We start from the raw sequence: 17,002 nt of genomic DNA, 5'->3' as shown, positions 1-17,002 counted from the left end.
CAAGTCAGGTCTGGGTTGACCGGGGGTATCCGATCTCGACGGTTTTGTCTTCTCTCCCTGCGCTGTTGTCTTGCCTGGTTCCGGGTGTCTTCAAGTTGATTGACTCATATATATATACATATACATATATATATATATATATATATATATTTAGACAGTATACACATATACATATAATATATGCATACACACACATATGTATATATATATATATATATATATATATATATATATATATATATATATATATATATATATATATATATATATATATATATATATATATATATATATATATATGTATATATATATATATATATATATATATATATATGCATATATATATATATATATATATATATATATATATATATATATATATATATATATATATATATATATATATATATATATATATATATATATATATATATATATATATATATATATATATATAGTATATATAATATTTATATATATTTATATTATATATATATATATATATATATATATATATATATATATATATATATATATATATACACTGTATATACTTGGGCTCGATACAAGTCGTCCTGATGGAAGTTCCTCATTGGCAGCTTCTTAAAATATTCCTGCGAGTGATATAGCAGATATTTTACCTTACAGGTATCAATGGAGTTCTAACTTCCGGGGCGAATATCCCGAGAGATATCGTGTATAAAACAGAGATGTGGTAATAGCAAGCTATGGTAATCTTTCCCCGAATATTTATACTTGTCTCGAAGTATATGGGATAGGATAGGATACGTGGGCGAAAGAGCCGTTACAACTCCCGATCTCAATGTGCTACAACTAGCACGATTCCTGTTGAACCATTGACTTTGGCAGCCGCTTGGAGTTTTTTCTGCCTGTTTTCTTAGCTTTTTGAGTTATTTTGCGATCATGGATGCTTTAGCTTCTTCCTCACTGAGTTGAGTACCCTTTTCTTGTGTGTTGAATTTCGATTCTCCACACCATTATTTCATTCGATTTGCACGCTTTTCATATTGTGGCCAGCATGCTGTTGGCGCTATTGCATCATGTTTCCAGGTCGCTCAGAAATGCTTAGTTATTCAGTCATTTTATTGTAGGAATATGTTTTACATTATTCTTTTCCAGTGTGGTATGATTATAGGTTTCCCACCCCTTTTTAAGGAGATACATGTGTGTTTTTTATCAGCATTGATTTAGGGTAGCTCCACCTTGGCCAGTGGCCATGCCTGATAAATTTTCACTTGTGCACCATCGCCTTCTTTCACCTAACCTTATCGGATTTGTGAGGCTGCCTATCCTCCCATGCTGTCGACTCGTCACAGTGGGGAGCTGCAGTCCTGAAGGTGCCTGGGGGAGTTGGATAGAGTTTTACAGTTATCCTAGGGTGACTATTTTCAATTTCCAATTAGCCTATATGTTTGGCGAGACAACACAGGACCTGGGAACGCATTACCCCCTGATTTAATGCTGACACGTAGACCTCCTTGTGCCGCCTTACCCATTCTTAGGCTTCTCTCTTAGATTTTGGTAGGCTGTGGCTGATTGTGAATGAATGAATGATTTGAAGTTCTCGGGCATCCTGACATCATGGCTGATTGTGAGGACTTGTCCTCTGTGCCCTATCACTGCAGACCCCTTAGAACACTATTCATGTTCTAATGTTGCAGTTAGGCCTTCCTGTCATAAGCCTCCAATCACTACCCTTTTCCCATCCCTTGTGCCTACCAGGCCCGGGGTGGGCGAGTTTTTTCCTTCTCTGGACTAAACCTCTCTGCTGCCTTAGTGACCACCACCCTTTGGTGTTTTCTCTGCCCCTTCCCCTTCCCGGTTAAGCCATAACCTGACTGTACTGGGAACAAGCTATTGAGTTTTTCCCTCACCCGCTAGATAGGCTAGGCTTCGCTTCACAGTTCTACCTATAGTCTAACCCTATCTAGGCAAAGAGTTGGTACTCCTTACGGTTCTCCTCTGCTACCTTGGCAGTTGCCTGTTCTGTGACTGCAGCTTCTCATCATGAGCTGTGTACCTCTTGCTGCGGAGTCTTGGCTCAATTGCCTGGAAGTGTTACCTTCTGTCTCTGCTCCCAGTCTTGTCGGCTTGAGTTTTTTCAGGGACTGGATGTGTGTTGGCTATGGGACATTCCTTCTGTCACCTTAGTTGCAGCCTTAGACTGGTCATCTGCTTATGCCTATTCTCTTCCATATCTGAGGAACATTGTCCTCTGAAGATGGCCGATTGGATCCCACCTAGTTGTCTGGACATCCTTTGAATTTCCAATTCTTATTGTCCTGCCTGTCTTGTACGGCTCTCATTATCCTACGGACTAAAACCCCTCTTTTCATAAGTTAATGATAATGACCAGGTCTTGGCAGGTTCCCTTATTAGCTGACTTTCATTCCTATACCTCTATCCCTGATTGTGGACCCTTCCCAAAGGGATTGTCCACTCTCTTCGTGTCGACTAGACAATGCCTATGGTGACTTGCGTCGACATGCCTAGGGTGTTGGACGGTCAGTTTTTATCTTGGCTGCTACACACAGTCGCCACCTTAATCCAGCTACTACCGCTTCGGGGGCAGTTGTTGCTGGCTTAGGCGGTATGATAAGTGAATTTTCCCTCTTAGATTGTCCAATAGACAGACATTGGAGGTATTGGTGTTCTTTTCATGTGAACCTTTCCTCCATAATACTACCTCACTGTCAATGATAGTTTTCTATTTTTTTTTATCAAAACTCTCCAATGATTTCTGAGCTGTTTGGCATGAGCCTCCATTAATTGTTAGACTTCAGTCATAATTTGCACAGTACGATTATGTAGGCTAAGATCAATCTTAAGCATTATTTTATGTATAAATTTGATGTGCATGATTAATCTTAAGAAGAAAACTATTCTAATGATTTGTACTCATTGAAATTTTTTCTTCCTTACAGGTTGCTGATGAAATGGTGTGTTCTGCGGTTACCTGTACCAGGCGAGTCCAGTGGCCCAGCAGCCACAAGACTTGCCAGAAACATGTGATCTCAAAGGAGTTATTGGATGTACATCGGGTGAGTACAGTTCCCAATATTTCTTTTGCTTGTTCCCTCATCCCTGCTGCTAGGGTCAGGGCTTCTATTTCGACACCTGTTTCTATGATGGACAAACCTTTGTTTCCTAGTCAAATGAAATTTATGGCATCCATAAAAACTTTTATGGAAAACCTAAACGCCAAACATGAACGTTCTCAGACAAACCTCATTGCAAGAATAAAAGCTTTGCAAAAAATACCTGCGTCTTAGGCTCCCCAAGCTTTGAGCATAACCGGAATAGAGTTAAGATCCCTTAGTGTTATGCTGAGCATATGGCCTTAAGTATACGTGTGTGTGCGTGTGTGTATGTATATATATATATATATATATATATATATATATATATATACATATATATGTGTGTATGTATATATATGTAAATATACATATATATTTATATATATACACATTATATATATATATATATATATATATATATATATATATATGTGTGTGTGTGTATGTATGTATATACATATATATTCATACATATACATACATATATATATATATATATATAAATATATATAAATATATATATATATATATATATATATATATATATATATATATATATACGTGTATGTATATATACATGTACATATCTATAGATATATATATTTATATATATATATATATATATATATATATATATATATATATATATATAAATAGATATACTGTATAAGAATATTTGGGCTTGAGCCATGTCCTCCTGATGGAAGGTCCTTCAGGCAGCTTCTTACTGTATAATATTTCTGCAAGTGATATTACAAGAGAATTACCGTCAGGTATCCCGAGGTTCTAACCCTAGCAACGACTATCCTAAGATATCATGTATATTCAGGGACGTATCCATAGATAACCATAGATATCTGCACCCCAAACAGACTTAAACCAGTCTAGCAATCTAAAGAGGATGATAGGTGAGGAGTAGCTTCATAGTACTGTCCGTCTCTGATGAACTCAATCCTTTGTTCGCAGCTTACCTACGCGTTCGTATTTTGACAAGTGTCCCTTTTCTCAGCTTTTTGGAGTTATTCCTAGCATGATGACTTCCCTTTTGTTGTCAAAGTTGAGTACTCTCTTCTTTTACAGTTTGAATTAGCTGTAACTGCTTCAGGTCCCCTAGGGGAGTGGTTAATTAACTTTTTTACGGCGATGAGGGAGCCGGGTGCTCCGAGTCCAGCTAGCCATTGGGCGCCATTTCCAGTATGTGACCGTCCTTTTTATTTGGTGTTCACTTAGTATCTTTTATCTAGTATCACGTTAGCTAGCTTTAGCATTACGATGCCTTGGGCTCTGGTTTGTGTATACTTTTACTATGAATTAATGTAGTTTAAGTTTTAGTTTTATGTGTGTTGGTCTCTGCTAGCCTAGCTTGGAGAGTGGTAGTTTTGTCGGAGACGGGCTCGCCAATGGCGATCAGGTCTTTCTTACTGATCTCTTTGGCAGCGGCCATTTTACACTTGAGGGTTTTTTCATCCGTTATACTAGTTTACTGAGCCCTTTTGCCTGCCTACCTTCGATCCCCGTTTTTTCGACCTATTAAGCTTAGCCTAGCCCTCCTTGGCGAATCCGGTGGTCCGCCATGCTGCATTCATTCATGATCTCCCATGCTAGGACTATGCAGTCTACTGGAGCTCCCCTTTGCGAAGGGTGATCTCCCCTCTTCGGTGCTCCGACTTATCTGTACTGCCGTTCCTTCCTAACCTCCGGGATTTCTCGATCGATCTGTGGCATTGACCTATTAGGCTTAGCCTAGGCCTCGTTGGCAATTAGACTAGCCCTAGTTGGTGAATCCGTTGGTCTGCTATTGATTGATTGATTGATTGATTGAAAGTTTTCAGGAATCCTAACATCTAAGATCATTGACGCAGATAGCATTTATTATATATGAAAAATAAAAAAGAAATCAATTAAAACTATAGAAGTTAAGATGTCATTATAAAAGTTAAATAGCTTTCAGAAGACCTGCTTCTGAAATAAATCTAAAAATGCCGCTCGCATAGTAGGACACATCATGTCCAAGAATCTGGGCAAGGATGAACCTGCCATCCTCACCTTGACCCTCAAACATATATATATTTCTTAAGTTATTATAATTGGGGCATTCAGTCAACAAATGCCTCAATGTTAAAGGTACTAAACAGGCGTCGCAATACGGTTGGTGTTGGCCTTCAGAAGAAACTCGTGTGTCAACCGAGTGTGACCAATACGGGACATCATGTCATACCTCCAAGGAGATATGACATTTGTTACTTCTTTCATTTTATTGCCATCTAGACTATCCCAGTGCTATTGTTATTTATTAAAAAACAATTTCTTGATATTAGGTAGGAAATCATTACAAGGAATGGGATACCTTCTTGGTAGCAACTCAGATGCAGCATTCTCCACCAGTAAATCTGCCTTCTCATTCCCACACACACCTACATGTGCTGGAACCCAACAAAATCAAATCATTATACCTCTCAGTTCAATTATGAAAAGCCATTCTAAAATCTTTAAAACTAGAGGGTTACTAAAATTAAAAACTTCTAAAGCTTGAAGAACACGCCTTGCATCACTAAAAATTGTATAATTACCCTCCTTTTCCAACGTTATTTTCTCAAAGGCAGTTAGTATGCCATACAGTTCGGCAGTAAATATGGATGCTGTTAGAGGAAGTGAACCTCTGCAATTAAAACCATTACTATGTACTCCAAATCCACTGCCAGCATCAGATTTGGAGCCATCAGTATATATAAAAGTCGATCCCCTATGTTCTGCAACATGTTCCATAAAAAAGGGACCTGGATTCTACGTCATATTCTTCTTAACTCAAACATTCACAAAAAGATACCTCTGGTAATTTCCATGGAGGCGTTGATACCTTAAATTGAAGCACCTTAATTCTAATTATATCAACACTGTTTGATAATTTTTTCACCCGAAACTCATAAGATTGAGAAGATTTAGGGTGCAACTCAAAGTATGTTGATTGCCTTACAAGGCTTGCAGTCTGAAAGGCTAAAGAATTAGGGAGTCTTTGCAATCTAAACCAATACCGAATAATAGAAGACATTTGGTAAAATCTAGTGGTAACTCCCCAGCATAAACAAGGAGACTTGGGATAGGTGACTTGGGATAGGTGAGGTTCTAAATGCTCCTGTGGACAATCTAATACCAGCATGATGTATTGAATCTAATATTTTTAACCGGCTTGGGGTGGCTGAGGGGTATATTTCACATCCATGACTAATTTTGGAAAAAATCAAGGCCTTGTATCATTTTAAAATAGTATTCCAGTCTGCCCCCATGATATAGGGGACAATATTTCTAAAAGATTCAGAGCCTCAACACATTTAGCTTTCCATGCCTTCAAGTGAGAAACCCATGTAAGCCTACACTCAAATATCAAACCTAAAAATTTAGCTTCACTTACACATGGGATCCATTGATCTTTAATGTCTATATCCGGGTCTGGATCTACTCCCTGGATACGACAGAAATGTACATTAGTAGTTTTACTTGTCGAAAACTTGAATCCATTCATATCGGCCCACTGGATAATTTTGTCAAATAAGAGGTGTAGTTTTCTCTCAACCGTTGCCATTCTAGCTCCAGCAAATGATATGGAGAGATCAGCCACAAATAATGTTGAAAGAACATCCTGAGGAATGTCTGAGGATATCCCATTAATTGCTAGTCCAAACAGGGTTACACTCAGCAAACTACCCTGAGGAACTCCTTCTTCCTGACATTTACTCTCTGATAGAGTTCCCCACCTCCCACTTGAAAAACTCTATGTGAAAGAAATGAATGAATAAATAGTGGCAGCTCTCTTCTCAATCCAAAGTCCTGAATCGTTTTAAGTATACTATATCTCCATGTGGTATCATATGCCTTTTCAAGGTCAAAAAAGACTGTCACATAGTGCAGTTTGGAAGCAAACGTTTCAAAAATAGTAGACTCAAGTTGTATCAACACATCAGTCGATGAGTGCATTTTTCTGAATCCACATTGAATGGGTGATAAAATACCATTCTTTTAAAGGTACCACATCAACCTTGCATTGACCATCTCCATAATTTTACATAAACAAGATGTCAGCGCAATAGGTTGATAGTTTGCTGCTAAAATCTTGTCCTTACAGGGTTTCAAAAAGGCTAAAATAATGGCTAGTTCCCAAACACTTGAATAACTATGATCATGCCATATTCTATTAATAATGCTTAAAATGAAAAAAAACTTTGTATTAAAATGTACATGTTTAATCATTGCGTGTGGAATTCCATCATGTCCAGGGGCAAGTGGCAAATCATATTCTCTTCAGTAAAATGAGAATTATATGACTTTTCCCTTCCTGTTGCAAAGTTTAAAATTTATTTTTCTTTGGGGCTCCTATAATGGTGACCAAGAGCTGCTACACACTTGCAAGATACATTTGAAAAATGATTGGCCAGGGCATTGCTCATATCATTTACTTTACTCCCATACTGACCATTAACTTTCAGCACTGGTGGTGGGTTTGGGGTAAATTTGCCAGCAATCTTCTTTATTTCCTCCATACAGAAGATGGTGGTGTTCTACTCTTAATGGAGGAAACAAAAGACACCCAAGACTGGCGTCCAGGTTCTTTCATGGCACAACGGAACTGTGCTCTAAACCTTATTTGTGTTATCAAATTTTCATCCGTATAGCGTCTATGCAATCTAGTCAGAGATATTCTGTTTGGTCAGTGCAAAACTCTTAATTCTGAAGACCACCACATGACTGGTGGTCATTTGAATAATCCCGTGGTTTTGGGAATCAAATTAATTCCTACTGTATGGAGAGTTCCATTCAGTAGGTCTATGGCATCAACAATACTTTCAAACTGTTCTGCACTACCCTCGATTTCACTTAACTCCCGAAATTTAACTAAGTCTGCCTTGTCCAGATTCCATCGTGGTGATCTTTGTAAAGGCGGACCCTTGTTGGTGTTTATAATGATTGGTGCATGATTACTAGTATGCCAATCATCTAATGTCCTCCAATCGAAATCAAGAAGGCAGTTAGAGCTAGCAATTGAAAGATCAATGCATGACAAGGTACCTGCCTGACGATGGAAGAGTGTGGGCTCTCCTGTATTAAGGAGTCCCACATCCTCATTCTCCACAATTAATGAGATAATATTGCCCCTTGTGTTTGTCAAAACATCACCCTATAAAGGATGTCTACCATTCATATCTTCCAGTAAGAGATAAGGTTGAGGGAGTTGTTGAATGACCTCTACTAAATCATCATATTAAATACTATCATTTAGAGGTAAGTACAGAGACCATATTGTATATTTTCTCCCTATATCGATTTGTACAACCACTGCCTGCAGGGGTGTACGAATAGACAAAGGTATTTGGGGAACATCTCGACGAATGTACATGCTTGTTGATTATATGGTGTTCTATAGCTAACATACTCTTGAAAACTAGGAGTGTTAGCATCAAGCTTACTTTCCTGTAAACACACAATTATGGGGTAATGTTCATGAATAGGATCTTAAGTTCTTCATATTTGGCCCTTAAACCCTGACAATTCCACTGCAAAATGGAGGAGAAAACTATGGATTATTTCTGGAAGACATCTTGGATGAGGTCTTCCCATTAGCAGTTTTTAATCTAACATTATTATCTGTAGGTTTCTTCAGAGATGGTCTCGATATGTTGGGTTTTACATTTGTGTTTTTCTTTGTGTCCTGATCTATTTGTTGAGGTGGATGGTGGACCTCAACTTGAAATTTTGATTTATTCAGTTTATCTTCTGTTTCAATAGAAACATCAATAGACAAAACATCAAATTTATTTGATGTCATACCTTTAATGTTTCTAATGGAGGGGGTAGAGAGAGATGGAGGTCTCTCTCTTTTACAATTAATAGATGGTGGGATTCTAGGTTTTTGCACCTTTCCCACTACAGGTGCATCAGGCAAGTTGGTTTCAAGTGGAACCTCCATCAAATCAGGCAAGGACATGGCCTGTGAGAGGTTTGTACTAGTTTTTGTCATGGGGGACGAGGGTTGTACAGAAATGGGCAATGCCTTAGTGTTAATATGCCGTGGTAAACCCTCAGGAGGCAATATGCTTACCTCCTCATTTGACATTTCATCAGATGGTATATTTCTTTTTCTAGAGCTTTGGCAGTACTAGGTGGGTTTGATTTTAATGCCTTAGCATATGTATTTGATTTATTTAATAGTCTTTTGGCATATCCCACACTTACATGTTCTAAATTCGATTTGTTAAGGGCAGCTTCCTCCAACTTGTACACCTAGAAGCTCTTGTCTGTGGATTTATGATTCGAATTGCAATTTAAACATCTGGCTCCAAGTACATATTCTCCGTGGTAAGATTTGAAGCAAATACCACACATTTTTTATTTTTGCAAACTTTAGACAGGTGCCCAAATTTAAAACAATTAAACCATTGCAGTGGCTTTTGCTTGAATGGTCTTACTTTGATAATTTTGTTTTCTATAATAATATGGATTGGTACATCAGCATCCTGGAACATAAGGATTATCATTCATGTACCTGGGATTTAGCGAAATTTCCATACATTTAGTGGACACATGGCCAGCATCTTCTCCTCTGTAAATTCATACAGACCTGTTAAAAACTACTCCCCCTCCGTAGCTACTATTCAGGTGGGGTTTGACATTAACTTAATATCATCATTACTTATTTTTATGTTGGACAGTATTACAGACTGTGAACTTGATTTGGCAGGGATAAGGAAACAATTTTTTCCAAAACGATATATATCGCCTGGTGCAATAGTTCCTACTTTCTTCTAAATTAATTTGCATATTTTAAAATAATTCCCTGTAACCCCCTTTGATTCAGCTATAAGCCACATTTGTGGTTTTGGCTTTCTATTGGAAGGCATAACTAAATCCGATCTTTTTCCAACCAATCGGCAGGCCTACACATATCCAAGTCCTTTGGTACCTTATTGCAGAAAGCAGCTGCTACAATCAAGTTATTAATTTTAATATTATTCATGTTACTTACTGCACTAGAAGCTTCGTCATAACTACTGTAAAATATCCATGAATGCCATTTTTCATCTTCAAGTTTCATCCTTATTTCTTTTATACATCCATAGCACTCAAATGCTTTATATAGATCATCATAATTACTCTGTATTGAAATTTGGGTAACATGAAGGATTCAAAGATTCCTCATGTTACTCAAATCACTCTATTTTGAAATATCAGTAGAATGGTCCTTTCCCGTTCCAAGGTCATCTACAGAACTTTCCCTATTCAAATTAGCAGAGGTCGTCAACAGTGCGGGGGGGGGGGGGGGGGGTTGTTGTTTGGTGGGGGGGGGGGGGGTCAGCATATCCAGGGGATGGGGAGTCAGTGCTTGATGAGTCAATATTTAAGGGTGGGATTTTCTTTTTGATTTTTGTTGGTTATTTTGTTAGTTTACCAGCTTGAGAATTTTAAGAAAATACCATACGTTGGAAAGGAAATTTTAATGCTCCACCATCGGCACAATGAGAGTATACTTCCCAGATGGTCCACTCCATACCCTACCCAAAGGATAACATCAAAACAGATACAGAGGCACAGGTGTAACCTGAACCTGCCTGTTAGGACTGAGACCAAGAAAATATGGAATCATCCACCACATATCTGTAATAATGGGCTTCTGGCCAGAAGCCAATAGTCCCACCTAAAGGATTGGATCCCCCTGGATTCCGATGACCAATCCTTGAGAGTAGTTCCGCCAAAACAGTCCAAACCATCTTCGGGATGGCTGAGGTCCTCCAATACTCTCATATATAGCTTTGAATACAAATACCTCCCAACCGTGATCCCTTCTCCCATTCATCTAAGCAGGCAGTAATAACGAATGGGGAAATATCCCTGCCATTTAAATAAAAAGAAAATAAATAAATAAATGAACAAAGAAAATAAATATATATATATATATATATATATATATATATATATATATATATATATATATATATATATGTATGTATGTATATATATATATTTATATATATAAACTTAAATAATACTTATAGAGTTAGGACAGCAAAAGAAATAGAGGAAAGGGAGAGAAATTTAGATTCGAACATGGGGAGCAATTTCCCCAAGTTCGAGAGCCCTCTTGCCCGTCACAATTCTTCAACAATATGAAGAAACCAGATGACTGTGTCAAGGCATTCTCTCGTTAAGAGGGGGTCTGCCATGCTGCATTCATTCATAATCTTCCATGCTAACATTGCAGTCCTTTGGACCTCCCCTTTGCGAAGGGTGTTCTCCCCTTGTCGGTGCACCAACTTACCTGTACTGCCGTTCTCTCCTAGCCTCTGGGATTTCTCGTGCGGCATCAACCCATTAGGCTTAGCCTAGGCCTCGTCGGTGATCCGTTGGTCTGCCATTCTGCATTCGCTTGTGATCTTCCACGCTAGGACTGCGCAGTCCATTGGAGCTCCCCTTTGCGAAGGGTGATCTCAACATGTCAGTGCGCTGACTTACATGTACTGTTGTTACCTCCTAGCCTCTGATATTTTTCAATAGGACTGCAGCCGCCTTTTCTGAGGGCATGGCATTTATTTCTAGTCTTTCTAACTTTTCCTGGGATTCAGGGTGTGGCAGCATAGAGTGTCTCTGTCTAGAGACTCTTCCTTGTTGGGATAACCCTCGGATTGAATCTAGATTTCTTTCTGAGCCTGACTTCCTTGCCATCGCCTCTGTTCTGGGGATTGTTAAGGAATGCTCTTTTGATGCATGGATATAGGTAGCCCATGCCATCACCTCTCTTTATATCCTAGCCTTTCCATGACGGACATTGCATGAATTTTATAAGTTTGTTGCGGTGTTTTTACATTTGTTGATCGGGGTGGTTGGTTCCTTCTGGGATCTGACCCTTCATGGCCGTCGGCATGCTCCTCCCTGAGGGGTAGGCTATTAGACTGACGGCAGTGCCGGTACTTAATGGCTTTGCCGCCACCATTTGGCACACCATCCTATAGTACCTGTACTGGCGATGCGTCGCTGCTTGCCTCAGCTATGGCACAGTGTTTTCTGCAGGAACCTTTGCTCTTTGTTTCCGCCGACCTAGGCATCTTTGCCCTTGACGGTGTTGCCGTTGCTGGCGGCGGGGCTAGTACTAGTCTGTGGGAGTGGTTGACTATGCCAGCATCTTAGGCCACATAGGACGCTTGAGGCAATGCTGTTATCCCCTAGCGCTGCCGGTAATTCTGGTACCGCTGGTACATCTGGCAGTGCCAGTACCTAACGGCTCTTCTATAGTACCCATACCGGCAATATGTCGCTGCTTACGACAGTGCCGCCACTGGCAACACTGTCTTCACCTGTGGCAAGATGTTTTTGCGGAAACCCTTGACTGTTATCTCCGCCGCCCTTGGGCACTATTGCCCCTGACGGCATTGTCGTTACTGGTGGCGGGGTTAGTACTAGTCTATGGGAGTGGATATCTATACCAGTGCCTTATGGCACATAGGACGTTGGTGGCAATGTCGTTCCCCCCTGGCGTTGCTGGTACTTCTGGCAATGCCGGTACCTATAGGGCACATGCCTTTCTGAACTTTTTATCTGAGACCGTCTAACCTAAACTAAGATGGGTTCTATACTGACTGTAGGTGAATTCAACTACAGATTAACAAAGGCCTTACTCCAACTTTTGAGGCCTCTTTATGTATGTTGGGCCTGGGAACTCCTTTTACGAAAGGTTTTCTAGGACCCTGCAAAGAAATAACCACTACATATGGTTATTGGTTTTCTACCAATTTATCCATTTCCCTCTGAGTGTGTGGATTGGATAGATGGGTGATAACTCTATAGGCTAGTTCCCACTCCAAGGTCTTCCCTAATTGAGGTTATCAACTTGTTGTTATAGCCCTCGGGTTGCTATAGAGTCTTGCTCATTAATCAATGCGTTGATTGCTTAAGCTATTAAGTTTACCCGTATCATTGCCTTCTAATTGGCCATTTTTCTGCGGATATATATGAATGTCGGCTCCTTCCATGAGCACCTCTTCCCCCCCCCCTCACTTCTTTGGGCCTATAGCAACGGACTTTAAGGAGGCTATTTTTTCTAATCTCACGTTCTTCAATAGGGGAATGGACATTTTGTACTTTATCTCCTCCTTTCACCACAATTGTATTTACACACAATTTGGGGATTACTATTCCCTCAATTGTTAACATGGAATGTTATTAACCCATTTCTTTCAGCTTTTGGTGACTGTTAGAGGCCGTAGTACTCGTTTAAACCCCTTTCTCCTTACAGGCAGTGCCTATGATGGAAATGCACTGTTGAGCGCAGATTTGTGTCAGGACTGTGAAGCATCCTTGTGGTCCCGATAGTTGTCGCGCACATACGAAGTGTCGGAGGATGAAAGATCCAGTATCGCACTGGGACCATCAGGACTGCACTGTTTGTAAGGATCTACTTCACTCTGAATGGGTCTCGAAGGATACCTCCGATGACGACCGCGTGTTCTTCCCGCGGTCCCTTGTCACCTGGGTAAGAGGATGAAGTAAGTCTAAAATTCAGTGGTGTCTACCACTTTAGACCACACTACGGCAACGGCCTCCCGGTCTACGGTAACGATTACTTCTTCTGTGACGAGGGCTGTTCCTGACCTTTTTTCCTCCCAACATCTTCTGCTGGGCTCACGGAGCCCCTCAGTTCCCGAGTACCTCGGGTACTACAATGGATCTGGTACTTATAGCTAACGTGAAAGCCTTCATGGAGGGGAATTAGCAATACCAGATGATGATGTTTAAGGCCTCATGTGAAGAGATCCAGGCCTTGAAGAAGCAAGAGGAGTTGACTAAGTATAAGGTCTTGCCCTCCTCGCTACCTTATTGCACGATGAAATGATGACGGCAGGGGGTATCAATATACAGCTTGTCGCCTTCGGTGAGAGGTTGGCCTCCTCCGTGGCTCCGGACAATACGGTCTTTCCCTTTGCCTCAAAGAGATACACGGCGGTGGAGAAAGACATCCGTGAGGGCAAGCCTCTCCCAGCTTTGGAAGAGTACACACCAGTCTCACCTGTCTTACCACACGATGCCGTCCACTGGACTAATGTCCAGTTTACTTTTGCTGGGAGTAAACTGGATAAGGATGCGGCCGGCCGCCAATTTCATGAGAAGCTGCCCAGAATTCCCAAACACCTTCTTAAGGGTGAGTCGAAGGCCAGACAAAGGTTGTCAGTGTAGGTGTCTCTGTAGTGCTTCATGGAGATGATGAACGGGAATTTTGCAGACGCCTCAAGTCTTTCCTTGTTGACGATAACTCATCTCGCCACCTTTATGAACGACATTTATGCCTCTTGTCACAAGTAAAAAAAAATAAGATTAAGATGCTTAAGTAATAGAATGATGGGTATTGAACTCTGCGGCTGTTTTGCTTTGTCCATAGACGCAAATTCAGGTGGCATGGCGTCTGACAAATGATGATTAGACCCTTTGTTGTTTTCAAATTCTTCGTTACAGGCAAGGAGGGTGGAGAAATGCAGCAAGGAGAGGACGCTGACATAGACCTGGGGGGCATGCCCATACCTAGGACCCCCTTAGGTAAGATGGGATTGACCCCCCTAAGGCGCTCACAATAACTACGCCTTGGTGCAGTTTTTAAAATAGTCACGGCTAACGTCCATTCTTAGTGGTGCCCTTTTTAAGATAAGGACTATTGTTTTATTAACATGTAAAATAGATAAGTCTCCCTTTGCTGTAGGTCTCCCTGTCCAAGCCTAAGTTTGTATTAAGTAAACAGGGGAGAGGAGACGCAGAATGAAAACCAGTATGGTGCGGTTACGTCACCTGCTACCCATAGGCGAGACAAGCCCCCAGCAATGTAGGGGAAATAAGAACGCACAAACTGTGCGAGTAAAGGCAGTTAAGTTCAAGTTCTACTCAAGAGTGGGCAACTCTCACTAGGCCCACCGGCCATGGTAAGCCTACTGCAGCCATGGCGGACGTCTATATGCCATACGACATCCAATAGTTTTTCTTAGTCTAAATGTCTCCCAGTCTGCTCTCTCCGGGTATTGTACCAGTTAAAAGTAAATTCCATTTTATTTGAATGATGAAATCATTTAAGAGCCAGCGAGAAACTTATTAATCTTTTGTTATGCACCCTCAATATTTAAAGTTCTAATTCACTCTCTTTGAAGAAGATTTTTTGCTCAATAAATCCTCTTTTACGAGTTCAACCTCGTCTAATTCACCGCCTCCTATCCTGTATTTTTTTACTATTACCCCACGCCCTTATGACACTCTTTTCATGCCTGTCGAGCCTGTAGAGAGCATGTACTTGCCACAGCTACCATCCACAACGAGCTGAAAAATTTCATCACCTCTGGCATCTGGGGATAAGATCTGTTTCCTTAGAAGGTGGTAAAGGAAGTTACGGATAAGGCTGTTGCAGAGCTTAGAGCCTTTTCCAGAAGTGGAGGACCTCATTGAAGAGGAAGTTCACCCCTGGGCGAGGCCCACAACCCAAAAAGGTCTCGCAAACTGACTTATCATCGGAAGTTGTTTGCTCTTTCCTATGCCGCTACCCCTCAGACTGTCTACGCTGTGCCCTAACAAGTGGTGTTACAGTCACCAGCCTTCCACCATGTGTATGAGTAAGGGTCGTCTTCCGAGGCCGTCTTGACAGAGGAGGCAAGTCCAGGGGTCGTGAACATCGAAACGGCAGTGGAAGAAGAGGTTCACGTCTTCAACATAAATAATGAAGGTCTCCTGGTAGGGGGATGGCTGGCCTTGTTCAAGGATTGTGGGTCCTTCAGTCTTTGGACACAGAGCATCATTTCCAACGGCTTGGGTTGGAAGTGGTGACAAAGGCTACCACAGCTCGGGAGTTTCTTCCAAAAAAACAACACCTTATCTGGAACAGTATGTGAAAGACCTTCTGAAGAAAAGAGTTATCCGCTGCGTGTGATCTATGAGATTTCAAGGTCATCTATTTTGCGTGACAGAGAAGGTTTCGAGCATACCTAAAACTATTCTCGTCTTGTCCAATCTAAACCTGTTCATTCAGTGCGACAGGTTCCGGATGTTGACTATCTCGCAGATACGGACCTTACCACCCCTGGAGGCTTTCACTGTGCCTATAGATCTTACCGACGTCTTTGTATCTTCAAATAGGTTGACACTTCTCCCCCTACCTTTTTTCAGCCTGGAAAGAAATCGCTACGTATTCAGAACTAAGCCATTCGGGCTCAACATGGCTCCGAGAATTTTCACGAAGTTTACTGACGCAGTCGTACAACAACTTTGGGAGAGAAGCCTTCATTCATGGCAGTCTTCTTGTCCCTCAAGGAGAACACTCATATCTGTCTAGACCTCGACAACAGGGTAATAGTCCAATGCATCAACAGACAAGGGTCTAGGTTTCCTCAAATAAACCATATAATGATAGCCGTCTTTACGTTGGCTCAAAAGAAAGGTTGGCACTTGTTAACCTCCTACCTTCAGGGAGATCAAGTCCCTGGTCTTAGAGTGGATCTGTTTGCCATGAGTCTTAACAATATACTTCTCTGCTAGGTAGAACCGAAAGTGGATCAAGCAGCAGTGGGCATGGACACGATGTCCCTGGATGGAAATCGTTTTTTGATGATTTACGTATTTCCACTGTTCAACCTCTTCATAAAGGTTTTGAACAAGCTTCGATCTTTCAAGGGACGGCAGCTCTGGTGGCTCCTCTGAGGCCTAAGAGCAACTGGTATCCCATCGTCATGGATTTGAACCCCGAGTTGGTGCCGTGACCAACCCGATTCTGTCTCAGGAGGAACAGCAGGAGATTATTTACGCTTCATCATGGAGATCGAACAACCTTCATCTCATGATTTTTTCACCCTAGCCCTGGGAGAGAAGTTCCAAATTCAACGTGATAAGTGTGT

General features: G+C 40.8%; 1 protein-coding gene across 7 annotated transcripts in view; it reads right to left on the bottom strand.

Moving 5' to 3' along the window:
• The window catches only part of LOC137627104 (zinc finger protein 501-like), a 539,524-nt gene that overhangs the window by 108,265 nt on the left and 414,257 nt on the right, over window positions 1-17,002 (bottom strand). The gene's annotated exons all lie outside the window — the stretch shown is intronic.

This window comes from Palaemon carinicauda, chromosome 34 (genome assembly GCF_036898095.1).
Source record: "Palaemon carinicauda isolate YSFRI2023 chromosome 34, ASM3689809v2, whole genome shotgun sequence".
NCBI lineage: Eukaryota > Metazoa > Arthropoda > Malacostraca > Decapoda > Palaemonidae > Palaemon > Palaemon carinicauda.
The sequence above is the reverse complement of the archived record's forward strand: the minus strand, read 5'-3'. Positions and strand labels throughout refer to the sequence as shown.